The sequence below is a fragment of the Triticum dicoccoides genome, chromosome 2B (genome assembly GCF_002162155.2).
Source record: "Triticum dicoccoides isolate Atlit2015 ecotype Zavitan chromosome 2B, WEW_v2.0, whole genome shotgun sequence".
Classification (NCBI taxonomy): domain Eukaryota; kingdom Viridiplantae; phylum Streptophyta; class Magnoliopsida; order Poales; family Poaceae; genus Triticum; species Triticum dicoccoides.
In genome coordinates this window covers 140,736,358-140,746,452 of record NC_041383.1, presented here as the reverse complement: position 1 = coordinate 140,746,452, position 10,095 = coordinate 140,736,358, and the positions used below count along the sequence as shown (strand labels likewise).

The following is a 10,095-nucleotide window of genomic DNA, read 5'->3' as shown; positions in this document are numbered from 1 at the left end:
CCATCCACAACCCCTCCTCCCTGCTACATTTTGATTTAGTAGGCAAGTTCATATGCAATATTTTTGATTTAGTTCATATGATTTAGTTGATTTAGTAGGCTAGTCGATTTAGTTGATTTAGAACATTTTGACTTAATTGATTTATTAGGCAAGTTGATTTAGTAGGCTAGTTGATTTATAGAACATTTTGATTTAGTTGATTTAGTAGGCAAGTTGATTTAATACGCTAGTTGATTTAGTAGGCAAGTTGATTTAGTAGGCTAGTTGATTTAGTTGATTTATAGAACATTTTGATTTAGTTGATTTAGTAGGCAAGTTGATTTAATACGCTAGTTGATTTAGTTGATTTATAGAACATTTTGATTTAGTTTATGTAGTACGCTTGTTGATATTGCTTCTCACGGAAGAAGAATCAAATTGCTTCTCGCGGAAGAAGAATCAAATTGCTTCTCACAGAAGAAGAATCAAATTGCTTCTTGCGGAAGATTTGGCATTTGCCTGCTAGCTGTTGGTTCTATTCTAGAAGGTGTTAGTAAGCTATGAAAATATAACTGAAGAAGAACCAAAAATATCACATGCTATTGTTTTTCTTTCATGTGAAGTGGACCGTTAATCCTTTGCTCATATTGCTTTAGGAAAATGGAGCCACCACCACCACCACCACCATGTCAACTGTGCAAGTCAAGGCACGCCAGCATCCTTGCAACTGGCAAGCTGTTCTGCATCTACTTCCAGCCGATTTTTTGTCATGCGGCGGTAAGAAATTATATGAAATGTAACAACTATTTTATTTTTAGTGTTGGCATTACTGCATTGTGCTTTTTTACACAGATCGTCCCATGCAATGTGAGGTTGAAATTCAACAAGCTGACAGGAGACACTGTGACATTTGAGGCTCCTGGGGGGGCGTACACTATGGAGGTCGAGAAAGGACGCAATATGTCGCAGATTGGAGGAGATGGATGGGCCCGTTTCCTCTCTCGCATGCGTCTTACTGGTGGTGAGTTGATCAGCTTCTCCTTCAGAGCAAAAAGACCCAAGGTGGCTGTCATTTATATCAATCTGGTGGAAGCTGATGAAGATGACGAAGATGATGAAGATAATGAGGACCCACTCGATGAAGATGATGAGGACCCACTTCATGAAGCCATCATAGCTCAAAGAATGAGGCCGAGCGAGGAGGAGGTGTGCAACCTATGGGACATAATTCCGCCACATGCTGACTTTGTCGGGGTGACATTCGTGACCCGCCTGACAAGTACCATGGTCGATCGACATGATATGGTATGTTATACTTACAAATGCAAATTATCCGATGATATGCTTAGTGTAGAGTCCAATGATATGTTGTGTGGAATCTAGTAGATGATATGCTTTAGTGTAGACTCCGATCACATGCTTATTAGTGTAGAATCTAAGGAACTATTAATAGTGTAGATAATCCATATATACTTATTTGCAAGAGTATGTGCGAGGCTATTTATTAATTGATATGTCTTTCTTATTCAAAAATTGGCAAAGAGCCTATCTGTGAGTTATTGTATTGAGCCTGATGAAGAAGGCTCAGCTGGACTATGCCTTATCGCAAGGGGCTCCATCACAACCTGTACTTACCGCATGGACACGGACGGTCGCACACACTTAAACTCGGTTGGGTGGAAGAGATTCCTCGTTGGCAAGAATCTTTGTGTTGGACAAGCCATCCTAATTACTATCAGGAACACCCACCGCCTAGGCTTGAGGATGATGATCGTCTTCGATACATCTAGAACTACATATGTGTGTGTGTGGCTATATCATCTAGAACTACATATGATGATCATCGTCGATATCATCTAGAACTACATATGATGATCGTCGTCGATATCATCTAGAACTACATATGATGATCGTCGTCGATATCACCTAGTACTGCTTGAGGATGCATGTTGACTATATATGAAATTGTTATCTATTACTCCCTCCGTTCCAAATTACTCATCGTGGTTTGAACTAAAACCACGACGAGTAATTTGGAATGGAGGGAGTACTACCTAGTACCTATAATGCTTTATGAAATTGATATCTAGTAGTACCTAGTATTTGGAAATTGCAGTTTATTGAAACTGAAATGGGGTAGGAAGCGGGGGCAAAATGATGAAAGATATAGCAGTAGCGAGGGGCTAGGAAACCGCTATAGCTAATTAATAGCAGCGCGTTCCAGAAAAGCGCTGCTGATATAGTCAACAGTAGTAGCGCGGGTGCGGACCATGCTACTACTAACAGTTAGTTGTAGCGCCGTAGTAGTAGCGCGGCTCTCCGCGCTGCTGATAGCCTCAAAACCCGCGCTACTACTAGGGTTTTCCCTAGTAGTGGGAGAATACCAGCAGCTGGAATTCTGGACCTGAAAAAGCTACGTCAGAGATACCTATTCTGCACATCTCCAAATGAACTGAAATTTCACGAAGAAATGTTTTTTGGAATATTTAATAATTCTTGGAGAAAAGAACTACCGGAGGGGGCTACCTAATGACCACAAGACACCATGGCATGCCAGGCCTCCCAGGCGTGCTCTGGTGGGTTGTGGCCAGCCCAGCCCATCTCCGGTACCCGTCTTCTGGTATATAGACCTAGAAAAAAATAAGGAGAGGACTTTCGGGACAGAATGCTGCCGTCTTGAGGCAGAACTTGGGTAGGAGCACTTTTGCCCTATGGCGGAGCGATTCCGTCGGGGAAACTTCCCTCTCGGAGGGGGTAATCGAAGCCATCGTCATCACCAACAACCCTCTCATCTTTGGGAGGCCAATCTCCATCAACATCTTCAACAACACCATCTCATCTCAAACCCTAGTTCATATCTTGTGTTCAATCTTTGTACCGGAACCTCAGATTGGTACATGTGGGTGACTAGTAGTGTTGATTACATCTTGTAGTTTATTACTATATGATTTATTTGGTGGAAGATTATATGTTCAGATCCATTATGCCATTTAATACCCCTCTGATCTTGAGCATGATTATCATTTGTGAGTAGTTACTTTTGTTCTTGAGGCCACGGGAGAAATCTCGTTGGAAGTAATCATGTGAATTTGAAATGTGTTCGATATTTTGATGATATGTATGTTGTGATTCCCCTAGTGGTGCCATGTGAACGTTGACTACATGGTACTTCACCATCTTTGGTCCTAAGAAAATGCATTATGGAGTAGTTATTAGATGATGGGTTGCTAGAGTGACAGAAGCTTAAACCATAGTTTATGCGCTACTTTGTAAGGGACCAATTTGGACCCATATGTTTAATGGTATGGTTAGATTTTATTTTAATACTTTTCTCGTAGTTGCGGATGCTTGCGAGGGGGTTAACCATAAGTGGGAGGTTTTTTCAAGTAAGAACATCACCCAAGCATCGGTCCACCCACATATCAAATTATCAAAAAAGCAAACGCAAATCAAACCAACATGATGAAAGTGACTAGATGAAATTCCCGTGTGCCCTTAAGAACGCTTTGCTTATTATAAGAGACCGTTTTGGCATGTCCTTTGCTACGAAAAGGGTTGGGCTACCTTGCTGCACTTTATTACCGCTACTGTTACTTGTCCGTTATAAATTATCTTACTATCAAACTACATGTTACCAACAATTTCAGTGCTTGCAGAAATTACCTTGCTGAAAATCACTTATCATTTCCTTCTTCTCCTCGTTGGGTTCGACGCTCTTACTTATTGAAAGGACTATTATTGATCCCCTATACTTGTGGATCATTAGTAGTGGCTCCGTTCTCCTTGCCTCTCGGTTTCGGCTTTGGGCTGGGTGGGTGGTGCTGAACTCGCAGGCTGGGCAGTGTTGTGCGGCACGTCCACGTGCTGACAATTCTTCGATCATATATGATCGGATTTATCATCGGTGGCCGGATGTGTCAGGCTCTCTACTAGGAGGTGGACCACGGCGGCGACACATGTTGGCCTTGCTGCCTGAGCGATAGCCGGCCAGCGACGCTAAAGTCCACGGTTTGGTGGCGGTGATCCAGATCTGATCGGCCAGGTCGGGGTGAAAATAAACTGTTGTATTGATCCCTACGGCTTCACGAAGGCGGTCACCGAAGATCTTTCGGAAAGTTCATCTTTCCAGATCCGATGGTTGACTATGGCGGTTTGATGCAAATTATGGACAACGGCTTGACGCAGAGGGATGGTTGTGTAGTGGCGACAGTTGCATCACATGTAACTGCTGGGATTGTGGAAAAGTTGTGGTGACAACAGTTAAGTATGTTTGATGGTTGTGTTATTTGAGCACCCATCTTGAGCTCCGAGGTGAAAGACGAGGTCTGACCCGAGTTAGTTATGCCTAGCAATGGCGATGTTTTTTACATTGTTACCTTGTTGAAGGCATTGCTCGGATATACTCAGATTATTCTTCAGGGTGAAAACCTAGATTCTGGCCTTGGTGGTCAGTCCGGTAATGACCGACTTGAGTTCGCCCCTTCCTGAAGGTGTTGCTGTTGAGAAATTTCGCTATCCATGTTGTGTCATGAGATAGTTGGTGCGGATATGATCATTGGTGTAGTTTGCCGATCATGAATCTGATTGCTATGGTTTTTTTTTCTTGCCTACATATAGCTTTGGTCTTATATGACTTTGCTAGTAATGACGTGTTTTCGTGTGTTTATATGTTGTGTTGGTTGTGTGCATCCTATCTATGCAGAGGCCGGGTGTGTGCTCATTTAGTACCTAAGTGGATCGAATAAAAGCACTTGAAATCGCCATTTCCTATTCGGCGCCCATAGCACTCTTCTTATTATTTTTGTAACCTAGCGCACACCCCCTTATTTCGTTAGGAGGTAGGTGGGCTGCCGGCCAATTATCGCCCCCACCAGTTTTTGCAACCATCTAGAAGGTTCCCCCTTTCTCAAAAAAAACTAGAAGGTTCCACCGGGTTTTGGGCGGGGTTTTCTCTGGTTTCTTTTTTTTTGTTCATTTTTAGTTTTTTTTTTCCTTTTTCTATTTTCAAATTCATGGACATTTTATAAATTTGTGAAGTTTTTCAAATCCATGAACTTCTTTAAATTCATGAGTTTCTTTTCAAAATTGTGAACTCCTTTCAAACTAATGTACTTCTTTTTCCAATTTATGGACTTCTTTGAAACTTGTGATTTTTCAAATTCGTGATTTTTTTTCAAACTTGCGAACATTTTTCAAAACCGTGATTTTTTTTCCAAATCAAGATCTTTTTTTCAATTTAATGAACTTTTCTTAGAGAAAGTCAACAGCCAACGGTCGCCTGACCAACGATCAACTGAGTAAATAAACGGCAGGGGACGACCGAGCGAGATGTGTTACTGGCGTTGTTGGTTCGGCCCACGTGAGGGTGCACGTGAGCGCTCCCTTTGGGTGTCGGCGCTATGAGCGCTGACCAGGAGGTTGATACAATGGTTGTATCGATACTTTCTAATAGGCACGTTGGTTGTATCGAATTTCCCACGGATATAGACGGGGTATTAGTAGATCCAGCCATTACTATCAAAGCTATTGGACATCAATGGTATCGGAGTGCGCCTCTTAACGAGGGTGATTTAAGTGCAACGAAATGTACCGGTGGTTCGCGAAGCATCTGGCTTACCGGTCATCTCCCATTCCCGTCGTCGAGAGACTAAAAGAACTATAGCATGCCAGAAACGGGGAGTTGAGGTGGTTAGACCTATACCCCGAAATGCTCCCAGCATAGGAGCCTATGGTTCCATTCTTGTTATTGCTGGAGGTACACATACCTCTTCTCGGTGTGGTGGAGCGATATACGAAAAATAGATGCTAAGCCTGCAATGTCCGATAACGGGGCTTCAGTAGTGAATCTATCGGCACCACAGCAGTGGCATACAACTTTGGACCTAAGGGCTGGTCCCGTTACCTTTCGGAATGGGGGATCCCCGTTGGCAACAACCACGGTAGTAGTTGCGGAACTACTGGGCCAAGAGAGGACAACCTGTTGTTCCTGCTCCTCCTTCTTCGCTTCGGGGACGGAGGTCCTACGGTAGGTAAGAGCACGCACAAGCACTTGACCGAAGGGGACCAGCGCTTCTACTCCTCCACCGAGGAGCCGTTCTTGCGAGAAGCAAGGGATGTCGTGAACGGTGGGAGGTCAAAGAAAGAGAATTGACCTCTGAATACAGTGATCCTATGATCTAGATAGACTCCGTCCTTTTTTTTAGATAAGGGTGACTCAAGAAATTGGGGGTGGGACCTGCTGGCATAATGCAGGCTGGAACGTGGGAATTCGAGGTCTCATGAACGAGTTTTTTTTCGACATACTTTCCGGTCTTTTTTATGGATCCTTTTAGATCTACGGGCCGGCCGTTCACATGAGCATAGGGAATCTATACTCGAGCCTTCGACTTGGCCCCTGGCAGGATAGGTGAGGAATCACTCTTGAGATCTGATCTATTGGGGCCTACAACTTCGCCAAAGCCGACTAGCATCCCTTTCCGTGGTGAACTGGCCGTCCCATACCTTCATTTTGTCTCATGTGTGTTGAACATTGTCTTCCTCGGTTCCAGCTTCACTGATGTAGGTAGGGCTGGGCGAGAAAGGGTCCCCTCTTGCCTATTAGTAAGCGGGCCTTCGATTCCACCGGGGTCTTACGGTCTCATAGAGGGGGGAGAACTACCTAACTAAAGAAGAATAGTGCTCTTTATAAATAAGAGTAGGCGTGGAGAGCTTTTTGCGGGGAAACTTGCAAGTCAAGTTTGGGGGGAGGCGGGCGTCGACCCAACCTTATGAGTATTCGGACTATAACAGTTCCGATGAACAGTCACTCACTTTTGACAGTTATACGATTCCAGAAGATGATCCAGAATTGGGTCAATCACGTTTATTAGAAGTTGACAATAGAGTGGTTGTACCAGCCAAAACTCATCTACGTATGATTGTAACACCCGCTGATGTACCTCATAGTTGGGCTGTACCTTCCTCAGGTGTCAAATGTGATGCTATACCTGGTCGTTCAAATCTTACCTCCATCTCGGTACAACGAGAAGGAGTTTACTATGGTCAGTGCAGTGAGATTCGTGGAACTAATCATGCCTTTACGCCTATCGTCGTAGAAGCAGTGACTTTGAAAGATTATGCGGATTGGGTATCCAATCAATTAATCCTCCAAACCAACTAAACCAGGGAAGCTGAAGCGGAAATGCAATTCTCGGGTGAGGGAAGGGGGAAGCACCAGAAAGGCTTCGATCGCTCGCTCAAAAAGCTCTAACGCTCGTTTACGAGTGGAGTGCATAAGCCCTTATTGAAGTAGGGTGAGGCCTTACTACACGAGCTCGTAAGTCAGGCACGGAACGAGCCTTGTCTACGAAGCTTCGCTTCATCATCTTGCTTGCTTCTGGCGAAGCTTAATGCACTATAACATAGGCATGCATGATGGTATGGTAGGAAGACTCCTTTTAAGGCCGACCACTACATAGGAGCGATAGGAAGCCAAGCCGTCAAAAGGAAAGGTGAGCAGCCCTTATTGCAATAGCAAACGGCCTACTTATAGCCCTATTTATACCCTTTCTCGGGGACTTCAACGGGCCTTACAAGCTCAATAAATTGCAATTCTTCACCTTTTCCTCAGACAGTGGGAATGCATTTTCTTACTTGATTGACATTGACAGATATGTGTACCACACCGAACAAGCAATATGTCATATGCTTGATGTACCAGCCAAGCCAGCTCTTTTTTTCTCAGTTCCCTTATCCTTAGCGCAAAAGTAAAAAGAAAATGAAAGAGAGTTTGTATTTGCAAATGCAAATGAATATGGATCTAAATAAATTAGATAATCAATAAATAAGAATTGGAATAATAGAAAAAATATCCTTCGCCCCTTATCTCTTCATCATCGTTGGTTCCGTCACTTGTGGTATTCGTTTAGAATCTTGTTGACCCTACTCGCTTACTCCTATTTTCCTTATTTATTTTTCTACATAATTAATTAGAACTTTCTTGAAAGAATGGGGTTCTCTCTGGGGGGGCGCACCCTCTCTTCCTTTTTGAGAAAGATGGGCTTGTTTTTTTTCAATAAGTTCTATTGCTTTGACACATTTAGTATATAACATAATATATATAAGAAAAGTACTAAAGGCGAAGGGCATTCTGTTGTACAGCTACTTTGGTATAGTTACAAAGGTAACCGGTAGGTGACTGTTGAATCGACAGTAGTTACGAAAGGGGGAAATAGCTCAGTTGGTTAGAGTGCTGGTCTGTCACGCCAGAAGTCGCGGGTTCGAACCCCGTTTTCCCCGCCCGATCTTTCTTTCTTCCCGAGGTCATACCTCTGCCACTTTACCCTGAGTTTCACTAAGGCATATAACCCCATTCGGGTAAGAGGAGCAAGCAGTGGGGAACATCTATTTATATGCGTGTTAGCATCAACAGCATCTTTTTGAAAGTAAATTACATCGATCCTCGGTGCTAGGTACTCAGGTAAGTAAATCCTGAGGATAGAACTAGAGCAAGTAAGCTCATCGCACTATCAAGTCAGTCAGGAACTAGTCTGCCAAGCTTAAGAAGAAGTGAAAAGTAAGCAAGTTGTCATCTAGTGAGGGCTAAAAGACACGGAGAACATCCCCCCTCTATTTGCCAATAGCTTCCGCCTTCCTCTCTTTCATTTCATGTCGGTTCAGCCGAGCCAATAGATTCCATAGGCGGGTCAGTTATAGCTGTAGTAGCCTTTGATTAGGTCCTTTCAATAGACTTTCCGTAGCTATAATTCGATAGACTTTCCATAGCTCAGTACTGCTGATCGTTGACGCCCGCAACTGTACTTACGGCTGTACTTGTGAAAAGAGATAGAGCCGTCTCGCTATGACTCAAAGATGGTCAAAAAGCTAATAGATGGGCCACAAAAGGTAGAGGAGAGGGGGTAAGAAGAGTAGACTTACTACTGGATACAAGATAGGGTATACAGCTAAAAGGGTGAGATAGAGGAATGAAATGAGCCAGTGAAACGGTCCACGACCACAAGTATTGAGCTATAACCATAAAACTTGGGGAGTGCCTCAAGAAAATCCATTGAAATAGAAGACCCAGGTTGTAATGGAACGGACAAAGGTTGAAGAAGACCAGCAGGAAGGGTGTGCTCACTCTTGTTGAGTTGACACACATTACAGTGAAGAACAAACTTGGAGGGAGAAAAAGAAACCAGAAGGGACCCATTGTTTCTGTGCAAGTCGAACAATGATGGAAAAGCATCCAGTATGTAGCCGACATATGCCAACAACCCAAATGCACATATGCTAGTTAAGTTGAAACTCCTAAATTAAAGCGCAAGCAACAAAACTACTTTTTTGAAGGCGCGGAGCGTTGAAGAAGAGCATAGCTCGATTAACACAACTAGGGGCAATATGGTTCATTTTCCTAGAACACCACAACAAATGTCCCTACCAGCTGTTGCCAGTGAAGCTGAAACCATGGCTACCCCTCAACAAGCCTCTAGCTCTTATCCTAGGCCTGAACCGCCTGAACCTCCAATTACCGTACCATTGGTACTGAATACGACCACCACTCACACCTATTCCAGACCTTTAAACCCCTGACCACCTAGACCTCTAGTAGCAAAGCAACTAAAAGACCCAATCACAAAAATAACCCTCTCTATCCCCCTCAAAACCTTGGCACGAACACTTGTTTCCAGCCACCTATGGCCTTCCTCACAGCTCAAAACATGATAATATTAGACCTAATCCTGCACCTCCACCACCACAACCAAGACCCAATTCAATACCAAATATCCAATTTTCCCAACCAATACTTTTGCCCTATGCTGGAAATTCCATGAAACCAGAAGTGCCAATATATACTTACCTTAACCAACCGCTTCCAACTCAACAGCATGACCCGTACCAATACCTGCAAGAACAAAGGCCGCAAAATCAATATCAATATGGGCAGCAGATACATCAACCTCCTAGAGTTTATTTTCCAATATTTGAAGGGGCCAGGTCTTGGATACAAAAGTGTGAACATTACTTTTCGGTGTACCAAGTTACGGATTGGTACAAGGTAGAACTTTCGGCTATGCACCTTAGGGGGAGAGCTGAAAGCTGGTACAACAGTTTCTTAGTGAATAGGGGACAAGTATC

General features: G+C 43.6%; 1 non-coding gene across 1 annotated transcript; it reads left to right on the top strand.

Annotated features, from left to right (window-relative positions):
- The first annotated feature begins 8,182 nt into the window (after positions 1-8,182).
- On the top strand, positions 8,183-8,256 carry TRNAD-GUC. Its single transcript has one exon. It is a non-coding gene; the product is annotated as a tRNA-Asp (tRNA).
- Positions 8,257-10,095: the final 1,839 nt, after the last annotated feature.